Source organism: Schistocerca gregaria, chromosome 4, assembly GCF_023897955.1.
Source record: "Schistocerca gregaria isolate iqSchGreg1 chromosome 4, iqSchGreg1.2, whole genome shotgun sequence".
In the NCBI taxonomy this organism is placed as follows: Eukaryota; Metazoa; Arthropoda; class Insecta; order Orthoptera; family Acrididae; genus Schistocerca; species Schistocerca gregaria.
In genome coordinates, this window is record NC_064923.1 from 356728528 (window position 1) to 356740537 (window position 12010).

The 12010-nt window shown below is 40.4% G+C and overlaps 1 protein-coding gene across 1 annotated transcript in view; it reads right to left on the reverse strand.

Annotated features, from left to right (window-relative positions):
- Window positions 1–11271, reverse strand: part of LOC126268100 (proton-coupled amino acid transporter-like protein CG1139) — a 70323-nt gene extending 59052 nt beyond the window's left edge. The window contains exon 1 of the mRNA XM_049973611.1: window positions 11174–11271. The gene's annotated coding sequence lies outside the window, so the exon portion shown is untranslated. The remainder of the gene's footprint in view (window positions 1–11173) is intronic.
- Window positions 11272–12010: the final 739 nt, after the last annotated feature.

Below are 12010 nucleotides of genomic sequence, written 5' to 3' on the forward strand. Positions count from 1 at the left end.
TTTCAGTATACCGATTCCAAATTTATGCATTTTCCAATATTTGTGTGTTTCTGTTGTCTGTTTAACTATTTATTTGCCTCAAGCAAGATTTAGCGTTTTTCACCATTTCACGAGACGTGAGGGAATTATTCTTTAATCCTACATCATTTACTTCAATTTACTTACTTCACTTCTTCACCTTATTCATTTTCTCCCTTTTCTTCCAGATTCAAAATACTTCATTTCTCCACTTCTTTCTCCCTTTTCCTTTTGTCAGCCTATTGACGTCCTGTTTCTATATATTTGGTGCGATCCTCACACCACTTCCACACATCTCCATTTATTTAATTCTAAAACGCCATTGCTTGCCTCTATGAGCATTACCTTCTTACGCTGTTTTCCTTCAGACAACCTTATTTCTAGCAACATACTACCTTCTGCATAATCTCATGGATTATTCATATTCATACCGTACTTCGTATACTGCAAAGTGTCTCTCTTAGTTGTAGTTTCTAACCCTTTACAATTACATGAAATATTTTAATTTATTTATTTTAGCCATGTTTGCCTCTTATTGGTACTCAGACTTTTGTTTTGCCATTCACTAGGTAGATCCTTACTAAGAATACTTAAAACCTAATAGCATATATACAACATGAAGACATATGTGATTCTTACCTGTTATGATAGACCAGAAGAAGGGAATGAAACTTGAAAAGGAAATAAAGTTTCACCCAGCTGGGACTGCACGGTACGCCAAACCGTGTATCCGCCAAAGAGTGGCAGACTCCCTACAGTAATTAATTACTGTTAATTTTAAATTCCTTTACATCCACAATATTTCTTAGACCTAGTTCTCTCTTACTCTTTGGATATTCCAAACGATAGGCATTTGCATGAGGTTTACTTACTATTCTAAATGGCCCATGATATACATGCATAAACTTTTTAGTTTCTGCAGAAATTTTCTTTGATTTATCTTTTGTTTTGACCAGCACTAGCTCACCAATTTTAAAACTAGTGGGGGAAGCCCTTGCATCATGTATTGGATAAGGCTTCTTAAAAAATACCTTCCCAGGCTTGATATTCAAATGGCATTCATAACCTTTAACTTCACCAGGTGCGTTTGAGAATACATTACTATGCTTAGTTAACACACTCTTTAACTCTGATCTTTGTTCGTCAGCAATTTGCTTTGTTGATTGTACCTTTTCCTCTATTTCCTTTAGGATGTGTCTTTCTTCAACCTTAGCACTTTCCTCATTCTCACTGAAAACCAAATTTTCCTGCAAGTATCCTTTATTCTTTATTACTCTAATAGGCAGTTCCCAAGTTTCATTACTTTAGAGTCAGGTAAAGTTAAAATTAAGTTGTTCTGATCAAAATTGATCTTTCCCTGGTACTTTGATAAGAAATCAGTACCAATCAACATATCAACACTTAAGCCTAGCACAATCAAACAAGGATGATCTATTACTACGTCATTTATACCAATGGGTATCAAAGCTTCGTGTTGAACTGGTCTAGAGACTTTTCCAGTAGCACCTATAATCTTTAAGCCACTTACTTTCATAATTGTTAACTTCTCTTTATTGGGTATGGTGTCAAAAAATGTTTGTGATAAAGCACTTGCTTCACTGCCACTGTCAAGCAGACAACGCACAGTGACTCCTGATATGTTTACTTTGATAACAGGGTGAGTTATTTTACATTGAACAGGTTGCTCACAAACCTCGTCTAATAAATCTCGTTCTATGTTCTTCCAGCTAAAGTAATTCTGATCAGTTGCAATTACATTTACATTTACATCCTGGGGCTCATCATGCTCTATAATCTTAGCTGCTTTCTCTAATCTGTCCACTAACTTTAAATCGAAGCATCTGACGACTTTTTCTACTTTTGTTTGCTGCACATCAGCCAAACTATCCTCTACCTCTGAGCAACTGCGTCCCTGCGCAATATTGCTGTTCATAAGAATGTCGTCACCTTCAACCATTTGTGGCACGTTTACACAGCTACTAGATTCTTTCACCTCGTTACTATTTCTACCCCCTTCATTCATCATTTCCTCCTCTCTAAAGTTTTGCAGTACTGATTCTACTTCTGCTACTTCTACTTCAGCTTTTAGATTGCCATTTTCATCGAAGATGTAAGCTTTTACTTCATCATTATTCCCATCAGACTCAAACCCATTATCTATTTCTTCCCCATTATCTACCTTGAGTTCCTGTTCTTCCTTGACCCATTTTTCTAGTGTATCCAAAATACTATCCACTATTTTGTGAGAGTGGCTTAACACATCACTGGTATTATCTGTATTTATTTCGTCATCCATGTTGTCTGTCTGTGTATGTTGGCTGATTGTGTTTCCGTTACTGGCTGTGTTACTGTTACCGCCTGGTGAGCGCCAGCTTCCTCATAGACGGGATTTAGTTTCCCACACGCGGCCTGTTGTGTTCATCTGTGACACCACTAGATATAGTAGCATCATGACTCCCTTCTTGTCTTAATGGCATAGGATTTACTTCTCCACTTTCGTCATAGTAGTTGTTACGAAAGCGTGGTGAGTATCTACCCCCTCTTCCTCTGCCACGGCTTTGGTTTCGATAGTTTGTTTTGGTGTGCCTAACTTCCATATTTCTAACGTTCACGTTTCCATTATTTTGTACGTGATTGTTAGAAGATTTGTTATTCTGCTGCACCTGCTCCTCAGCAGCAGCTACTCTTTCCACTCTTTCCAGATATTCAATAAATTTGTCTATATTATCTCTAGGGGCGGAAATGATCCTCTTCTGCCAGTACCACGGCAGCTTACCTTCTAAACCCATAATGATCATATCTGGCTTCATCTTTTCTGTCAAATGTGACAGTCTTGAAACCCACTTCCTAGCGAAATCCTTTACTGATTCACGCCCTGGGAAAAACTTCTTACCACTCCAGAATTCCCTTAACACATCATTTTGTTTGTTATGTGACCAGTATTCGTTGAGAAATGCAGACTTAAATTCAGATAAAGTTTTACATTTGATCATTACATCCGCTGACCATCGCAAAGCATCACCTGACAAATGACTTCTTATAAATGAAATTTTTTCTCTTTCTGACCACGTGTTGGGGAGAACATCCTCAAAGTCATTCCAAAATTCAAGAGGGTGAATGTACTTATCAGGATCAAAGCGCAAAAACTGTCGACACCCTATAAAAGCGGCGTCAACTGAAGTCACATGCTGTACAGTAGAATGACTAGAATTAACAGAGGTTACTCTATTTTCTAGGTTAGCAATGTTAGTATTTAATTCCTCTACTTGTGACTCTACTGCTTCTATCCTGGCAGAACATCTTTGTTCCACTGCACCACGAATTTCGGTACAGGTTTCTTTTACTTTCTCAATGTTTTTCTGACAAGTATCTACTTTAATTTGTACCTCTTTAACTTTGTCAGAGCAAAGTTTGGACTCGTTGCTCAATCTTTCGGACAACCTCACTTCCAAAAGTTCATCTGCCTCTTGATAATTTTTTTGAATTTGATCTATTTCACATTTGAAAGTACTATGCATTTTAGTTAACTGTTGCCCTACTTTTACTTGAATGTCATGATGAATAGCATCTATCTTGTAATTCAAACTATTCCATTTTGATTGCAGCTCTTCTTTTAGTTCTTTATTACTATCCTCAATTTTAGCCTCAATTTTATTTTCCAACCCTTTATTACTATTTTCAATTTTAGCCTCAATTTTATTTTGGTTTGATTCGAGTTTGGCAAACAGTATTTGTATCCAATCCGGAGCTTCTACCTTGATACTTTGTATCTCTTGACTTGACTGAGCTGGAGATATATTGAGCTCAGTTTCACTACCTGACAAAGTTAGCAACTCTACTGGCTCCCTTTTGACTTCTATTTCACTTATTGATTGCATCCCTGCACTCTCATTTAAATTAAAGTCATAATTTACTGGTGACAAATTACGTTCTAGTTCAATATTTGAGGGATTAATGGAACCATCCTCATTAAACTCAATTCCTGATCCTGAGGATTCTTGGTCAGAGACCGGTTCCCTTCTGAAATGTACACTACTTTCCATATCTTTTAGTTTGTTAGCAGCAGTTAATAAATATTTTAAAAGTCTTTGACTTAACTTAAATGCTTGATTTCGACGAATGATGTCGTCGCGGTGTACCAGCAATCGTGATGCGACGCGTCGCGACGTATTGAAGGCAGTAGCAGCAGCTGTAGCGTCGAGTACCGCCACAGGACTCGCCTACTGCAATAGCTCCAGGGGGGGGCAGCAAGGCACCGTTGACCGCTCGGCGCAGCCGGCAGCTGTCTCGCAGATCAGCGCAGCTCCGCGATGACGCACCGTCTTCCTTTAGTCTCAGCGCCGTCGGCAGCCGCGATCCAGCATCGTCGCCTTCCTCACCATCGTCACTAACCAACGTACAGCGGTAGACACTTATTGTTTATACACTACACCTGCCTTTACTGGTAACACTGTTCCCACACTAGTTCAATTCAGTGTCCTGTTATTGCCTACCGAGTTCGTTAATTTATACCAATCGCTTTCACACATCGAGCACTTTTATTTGCTTTTAATTCAGTTTTCCCGGCCGATGCACCATATGTGGGGCGGCGAAGAAGTCGTCGAATGAGTTGTTTGAATGTTCATTTCACGTAACAGACTATTGCCGATGCAACATATGTGGGACGGCGAAGAAGTCGTTGTTTAATGTTGAATGAAAGTTGAACATTGCCACCTTAAATCACGCGAGCCTGGCAACTAATTTGGTGGCCAGTCAGAAAGCGAAGGGAAACTTACTGACCTTAGTTCCCAGTCTGCACGGCCACATTCCTGTACAGCCCAGCTAAACGAAAAATATCCATAGTTCTTCACGGGATTAGGGCTGCTTCAATAAAATTTAAAGTTCCAAACAAGATTTTATTATCTTAAAGGCTCACACAAATTACTCGAAACTTCTGAAAATGCTAAAGACATTAAATATTGTTAATTCAGCCAACCGTTTAATAGTTCAGAGGCGACTTCTACAGCAAGTTCCTCCCGAATAGTTCATTACTCTAACTAACGGTGCTCTATTAATAGTTCGCAATAATGTTAAAAAAAATAATTAATTAATGCTCGCCTTAAAAGTGGAGTTAGTCACCACTTGCCACGCGGAATTATACTTCACACGGACGGCACAATAACAGTTTGTTACCGAAGTCTAAACGATCCAGGACGGTGTACAGTCCTCGCGATTTTCAATGTCCGTTTACATTGCTAAGTACGCGCATGTCACAGCCCGCTATGACGTCACCCGAGGCGAGGCGCGATCGGACGTTAAGCTCGCGTGGACTAGGCGTTGGTCTAATGCGGAGTGAGCTTCCTACTGCCTCTGCCGCTCTTTCCATATAGCTCCGGCGCGCACCGCCAAGAGAGCATCTGTTCTTTCCATTCCTATGCAGTTACCTGCAGCCTCCAAATGATCGCTATCTCAGGCACATAATCTTAAATATCACATTTAATAATAGCTTTACAAACTTCTCAATTTTTGTATACATACATCTGAGCAGTACAGAAGCACGTAGAAAATCTCAGCCCGCTAAAATTAAAACTTTACTCTCTAGAATCTTTACAATGGAACTAACGGTAGATTGTTACCTCTGAACCATAGCTTTATCAAGACTTGTATCAGCTCTTAATTATGCTACAAGACCAAAACTTGGTGTAGCTTTGTTAATTGTCCTATCTGATCATTGGTCTTAAAGAATTTGTTTTATCATTAAAATTTAAAGTACTTAATCTATAATGCTTATGTACATTTTACTCACAAAAGTAGTTTTTACTAAATTACCAAAAAACTAGAAGAGGTAACTGATTGTGGTATTTCCATTATTATTATTAGGGTGAACTGAAGCATCCTACCAATTTTCAATATTGTAGCTCTATTATTTCGCGCCTCTGATTTTTCCGAAAAACGCGGATTCTGGAGTCAATTTTAGTTTTATGGTTTTGGAAACCAGCACCACTCATTAATGACTTCTTACTGCACCCTCTCACCAAATTTTGGCTTCCTAGCGTCATTATTTAGCGCCTCCTATTTTTCTTTCAAAACGTGAATTTTACGTAAACTACTAATTTTATAACATTAAGATTTGTTACCTGAAACATTATTACATAGAACTATACTTTAACAAAGTTTTACACACAAATCTTAATTTTTACTTTTATGTTAAATGTGGTGCAATACTATATGCAGGCGCGTTACGATGACGTGACGCTACTAGCAGTGAACTAGGGTAAGTCCCGTGCACTCGCTCGCCTCTGTATCTTATACATGATACAGCGCTTGCTTTGCTTCATCTCCTCTGTTAGCAATACAAGCTTGTCTCTCATTTTTTTCAGGAATGTAGCAGATAACTTGTGTCATGAAGCAGTTAGAAATCTCTCTTCACTTTAAACTACTCTGACGCCGCTAATAAAACAAAGGACTGTGTTGTGTTTCAATAAAGTAACGTTCTCACTGTGGTCTCAAGCGTAAGGATTCATCTGATTGTCATTCTAAGGTTCTTAACTTCTCTGTTTTTGTCTTGCTGCTTGTGTCTAATTATCACTAACGGTACCTTAACCCTTTCGGGGAGCACATTTTTCAATGCCTATTACAGGTAACTGTTTGGTGGTTCAATATCTTCTTTTTAATTGTCTGTGCTTTACGAAAAAGACTTTATGGACACAATTTTCTTGGAAATTTTGTTACGATACAATCAGAACTTTTTAGGACTATGTTCTTATAAAAATTAGCACTGAGAAATAAATTAAAAATTTAAATAATGAATAGATCCTTTATTCACAAGGCTTGACAAAAGTTTAATAACTGGATGTTATGGAACACTCTGGAACATAGGCTTATACACAGAATGACAAAGGAATTTGAACAAAAGTTTTTTCCCCATTGTACGCACAAGCGGCTAGGTCCGTACTCCATGTTTCTTAAGCAGATGTTCACTTAAATTTGAAATTCTGAATTCATCAGAAACGCTAATGTTGTCTGTTTTTTTCAAAACAGATGAACAACCACGTAGTTTCCTTTATGCGAAACTTGATACTAATTCTCCTGGCAACTGTAAACAATATGCTAGCTGCTCTCTACTTCTTATGACCGCTGTTTGCATTACAAACGCATTCACAATAGCTCCGTCATCTAGAAAATTAAAGAAATGTGTGCTACCATTTAAGAGATAACCGTCCATCTTCATAGCGTTCTCGCTCGTGATCAGTGATCCACCCATTACACAGTTGTTCAAACCATGGACTAGCTATGTAGCAAATGGAACCAACTCATCAGTTTCTAGAAACAAATTTTACTACTTTAGAAGATGTTGCTGTAAACAGAATTGTTACTATGAGTGTTTTGTCGTTTTGTTCCTACGACTGAATCTTTGATCAGCGCCTTGATCTTACCTCGCAAAATTTCTGTAAAATCTTTTCTATTCATTCTTACTACCTACAGAATATATTCAGTTTTCCAAAATTGGTTTCCATGAGCGAGTCGAAATAGCCATCTAGTGCAACAATGTCTAGGCTGTTCTTCAAAGGAGAGTACAAATGACTACAATCCTTTCACCAAGATAACCTGTCTTAGCATCAGTAAGGCACCAGATTTTGTATCTCTTTTTTCATGGGCTTAGTGGGGAGATGCGTTTATGCTCGGTCTTCGCTTATAAGGTACCACAGCTTTGTTATTGTATATGACTGATTATATACCTCTAATAAATTACCATTTATAGTGTCATTTAGAGCGTCATTTAGTGGCGTCATTTAAATCAGTTCTCGATAACCAGGAGCGTCCTTCCTCACTGTGTTTCAATTAACGTTGAGATAAATGTTTTCCAAAAAAACAGTTTTAACATTTTAGTCATCAATCATCACTAGCGACACTGATTCAGCTTGCAGGGTATCTGGACGTCAGTAACTCAATTAATGTGCCAGTTTCTGGATGCCTATAATGATGAGCAATGAACGCTTTGGTTTCAGTCTACCGTGCCGATAAATTTCTTCATTGTTACAGGTTCTTCAGGGCTCAGTCGAAAATAGTTTGTTCAACAATATTCAAAATGATCTTTTCATTGACGTTACCAAGAAAATACTCATATTGATGTTAGTTTTAGAGAATCCGTTGGTAGCGCTGAAACGTCCCGTTAGAACAATTATACAAGACTGTGCTTAAACTAACACATAATTTTTTTTTTTTTTTTTTTTTTTTCGCAACGCAGTCTGACTTTCAGTAATCCCTACAAGAGAATATCCCTGACTAAATTAACCTATACGTTTCACAAATCACTTACCTCACAAAAATCTTCGTTACTCGAACTAGTGCAATACAGCGAGCGCCACTACTGCCAACTACACTCCTGGAAATTGAAATAAGAACACCGTGAATTCATTGTCCCAGGAGGGGGAAATTTTATTGACACATTCCTGGGGTCAGATACATCACATGATCACACTGACAGAACCACAGGCACATAGACACAGGCAACAGAGCATGCACAATATCGGCACTAGTACAGTGTATATCCACCTTTCGCAGCAATGCAGGCTGCTATTCTCCCATGGAGACGATCGTAGAGATGCTGGATGTAGTCCTGTGGAACTGTTTGCCATGCCATTTCCACCTGGCGCCTCAGTTGGACCAGCGTTCGTGCTGGACGTGCAGACCGCGTGAGACGACGCTCCATCCAGTCCCAAACATGCTCAATGGGGGACAGATCCGGAGATCTTGCTGGCGAGGGTAGTTGACTTACACCTTCTAGAGCACGATGGGTGGCACAGGATACATGCGGACGTGCATTGTCCTGTTGGAACAGCAAGTTCCCTTGCCGGTCTAGGAATGGTAGAACGATGGGTTCGATGACGGTTTGGATGTACCGTGCACTATTCAGTGTCCCCTCGACGATCACCAGAGGTGTACGGCCAGTGTAGGAGATCGCTCCCCACACCATGATGCCGGGTGTTGGCCCTGTGTGCCTCGGTCGTATGCAGTCCTGATTGTGGCGCTCACCTGCACGGCGCCAAACACGCATACAAACATCATTGGCACCAAGGCAGAAGCTACTCTCATCGCTGAAGACGACACGTCTCCATTCGTCCCTCCATTCACGCCTGTCGCGACACCACTGGAGGCGGGCTGCACGATGTTGGGGCGTGAGCGGAAGACGGCCTAACGGTGTGCGGGACCGTAGCCCAGCTTCATGGAGACGGTTGCGAATGGTCCTCGCCGATACCCCAGGAGCAACAGTGTCCCTAATTTGCTGGGAAGTGGCGGTGCGGTCCCCTACGGCACTGCGTAGGATCCTAAGGTCTTGGCGTGCATCCGTGCGTCGCTGCGGTCCGGTCCCAGGTCGACGGGCACGTGCACCTTCCGCCGACCACTGGCGACAACATCGATGTACTGTGGAGACCTCACGCCCCACGTGTTGAGCAATTCGGCGGTACGTCCACCCGGCCTCCCGCATGCCCACTATACGCCCTCGTTCAAAGTCCGTCAACTGCACATACGGTTCACGTCCACGCTGTCGCGGCATGCTACCAGTGTTAAAGACTGCGATGGAGCTCCATATGCCACGGCAAACTGGCTGACACTGACGGCGGCGGTGCACAAATGCTGCGCAGCTAGCGCCATTCGACGGCCAACACCGCGGTTCCTGGTGTGTCCGCTGTGCCGTGCTTGTAATCATAGCTTGTACAGCCCTCTCGCAGTGTCCGGAGCAAGTATGGTGGGTCTGACACACCGGTGTCAATGTGTTCTTTTTTCCATTTCCAGGAGTGTAAATAAAAGATTCAAACTACTGAAGGTACTAACTACTGATAGGCATAGTTAGCAAATGAAAGATTTTGATAGAGAACAAACAATGTATTTTCCTCAATAGTGTTCAAAAGTTATAACGTCTATAGCAGTTCATGACATCCCGTCTTACAAATTTCAAAACTCCGCCATCTCTCTCCCCACATCCACCACTGCTGGCGGCTCACCTCCAACTGCCCAACGCTATGCGCTGTTAACAGCCAACAGCCCAACACTACAATGGCAGACAACAATGCAAACTAGCCACAGGCTGAACACAGCACAGCCAGTGATTTTTATACAGAGCGCTACGTGGTGTTACAAATAAGAAAACCTAAATAGCCTACTTACAGCGCTAAACTTTCACAGAGGCAGTGTTTCATACCAACTAGTTTCAGTGCTCTCACCACCATCATTATTATCATTCACAATTGGAATTTAGAGGGCATTTTTGTCGACTTCACGGGAGAATGTGTAGAGACTGAATATACGCCAGGCACTGAAAAATTATCTACTTCAGTGGGCAGTTGTTTAAAAGTAGCGGTATAATGTGGGTTGATGTTCAGAATATTATGTTCCTCATCAGTCTAAACATTCTCCGTCTCAGTGTTTGGAATCTGCCTCACCCACAGGAAGCGAGAAATGATCTATCTCTCTGTTAAAGTAATTATGCAATGAGAAATACCTCAACTAAGTGAATATGCCCAAGAGCACCACAATAAACAGAAATGCAAAAAATGCTTCCAAAATAGAAGTTTTATTGCCCAGATCGCAGTCTTTTCTGTGAGGTTAACGCTATTTAAGTCTATAATGTTGGAGTCACCATAAAAAAATTTGTTAGCGCTGTCTTTTAAGCAACATTTTTAATTTCACACTATACCTCCGTGTTTTCAATGGCCTGACGGCAATGTACCACATGTAGTGCTTTATAATTCACATACCCGATGGGATGTAGAACTGAACTAATATATTGTTCGAAATTATGATATTTATAATCTTAGTGACATGTTTGTAACACTTACAGATCTGAAGATGGCAATATAACTTTATAGGAACTAGTAATCAGGGTATGTATCAATTGTGATCAGGGCAATAAAGCTTCTACTTTGGAAGCTTTCTACACTGATATAGACATCGCTCTCCTTCTTGCAGTGTCAGGTAATTACAAAACAGAAACGTCTTCACTAAAAGTTGGCAACGGTGCTAGACGTAAGGTCATCTCGGACCGTGGGAGCAAATATTTTCACAAACTTAATACTTTTGTCGATGTGTTAGAATGGACTAGAATTTTTTTCTTCGTGCGTCAACGTCAAGATTATTGCGTAAAATACAAAATAAATTCCGTTGAGTTACTCACAAATGTCAGTGTTTGCAGATAAAGAAAAATGAAATAACACAATAACGACTCTTCCTGCCACCATATTTGAGCTCAACGCGCACAAAATACTCCGTCGATTGCAGCCAATGCTACTGCTGGCAGCGGTGGGAATGACACGTGTTTCTCATTCTAATGATATGGCAGCGGCAGTAAAGCCTGGGAATGTTATGAGTACACTTGTACGTACCCGGAGGACATTGCTGTACGTGGGAAGTTCTCTTCCCATTGTCCAAAAACACTATTGACATAACAAAGCGCTGATTTATCGCGTAGATTTTAAACTGAGCTATTTTATTTTCAGCTACATAGACCTTGCGAACAAAAGAAAATCTCAATTTTTTTTCTGACTTTCGTCTGAAGCGTCACTGTCCACTCACAACATTCACATCTTGGCGCCAGAAATATTTTATCAAGTTTGTTGATACATTTCACTTGATGGTAGCTTCCGATTTTGACTACAGGAACAACTAAAACAAATAAATAAATACTACGGCATGTAAAATTTGCAGCGCACAGGCTTTTAAGACAGTGATTCGTCTCTTAAAACAGTCCCAAAATCTAAATATCTAGGTGTTTAAATACACTCCACGATTAAAGTTACAGTCTTAAAACCGCTGAATCGTTGTAGAAGGAAAGCCATTGCTCAGGATGACTCCAAATTTGAACAGCATACTGTTGACATGGGGGAAACGTCAGGCAAAATAATTAACGAAAATTTCACTGACAGATGACGCTGCGAGCGTCTTGACGTAAATGGGTAGTCTACAAATGACAGGTGAATCGCAAGACGACGGCTTTGGTTTGAGGTGAACATTA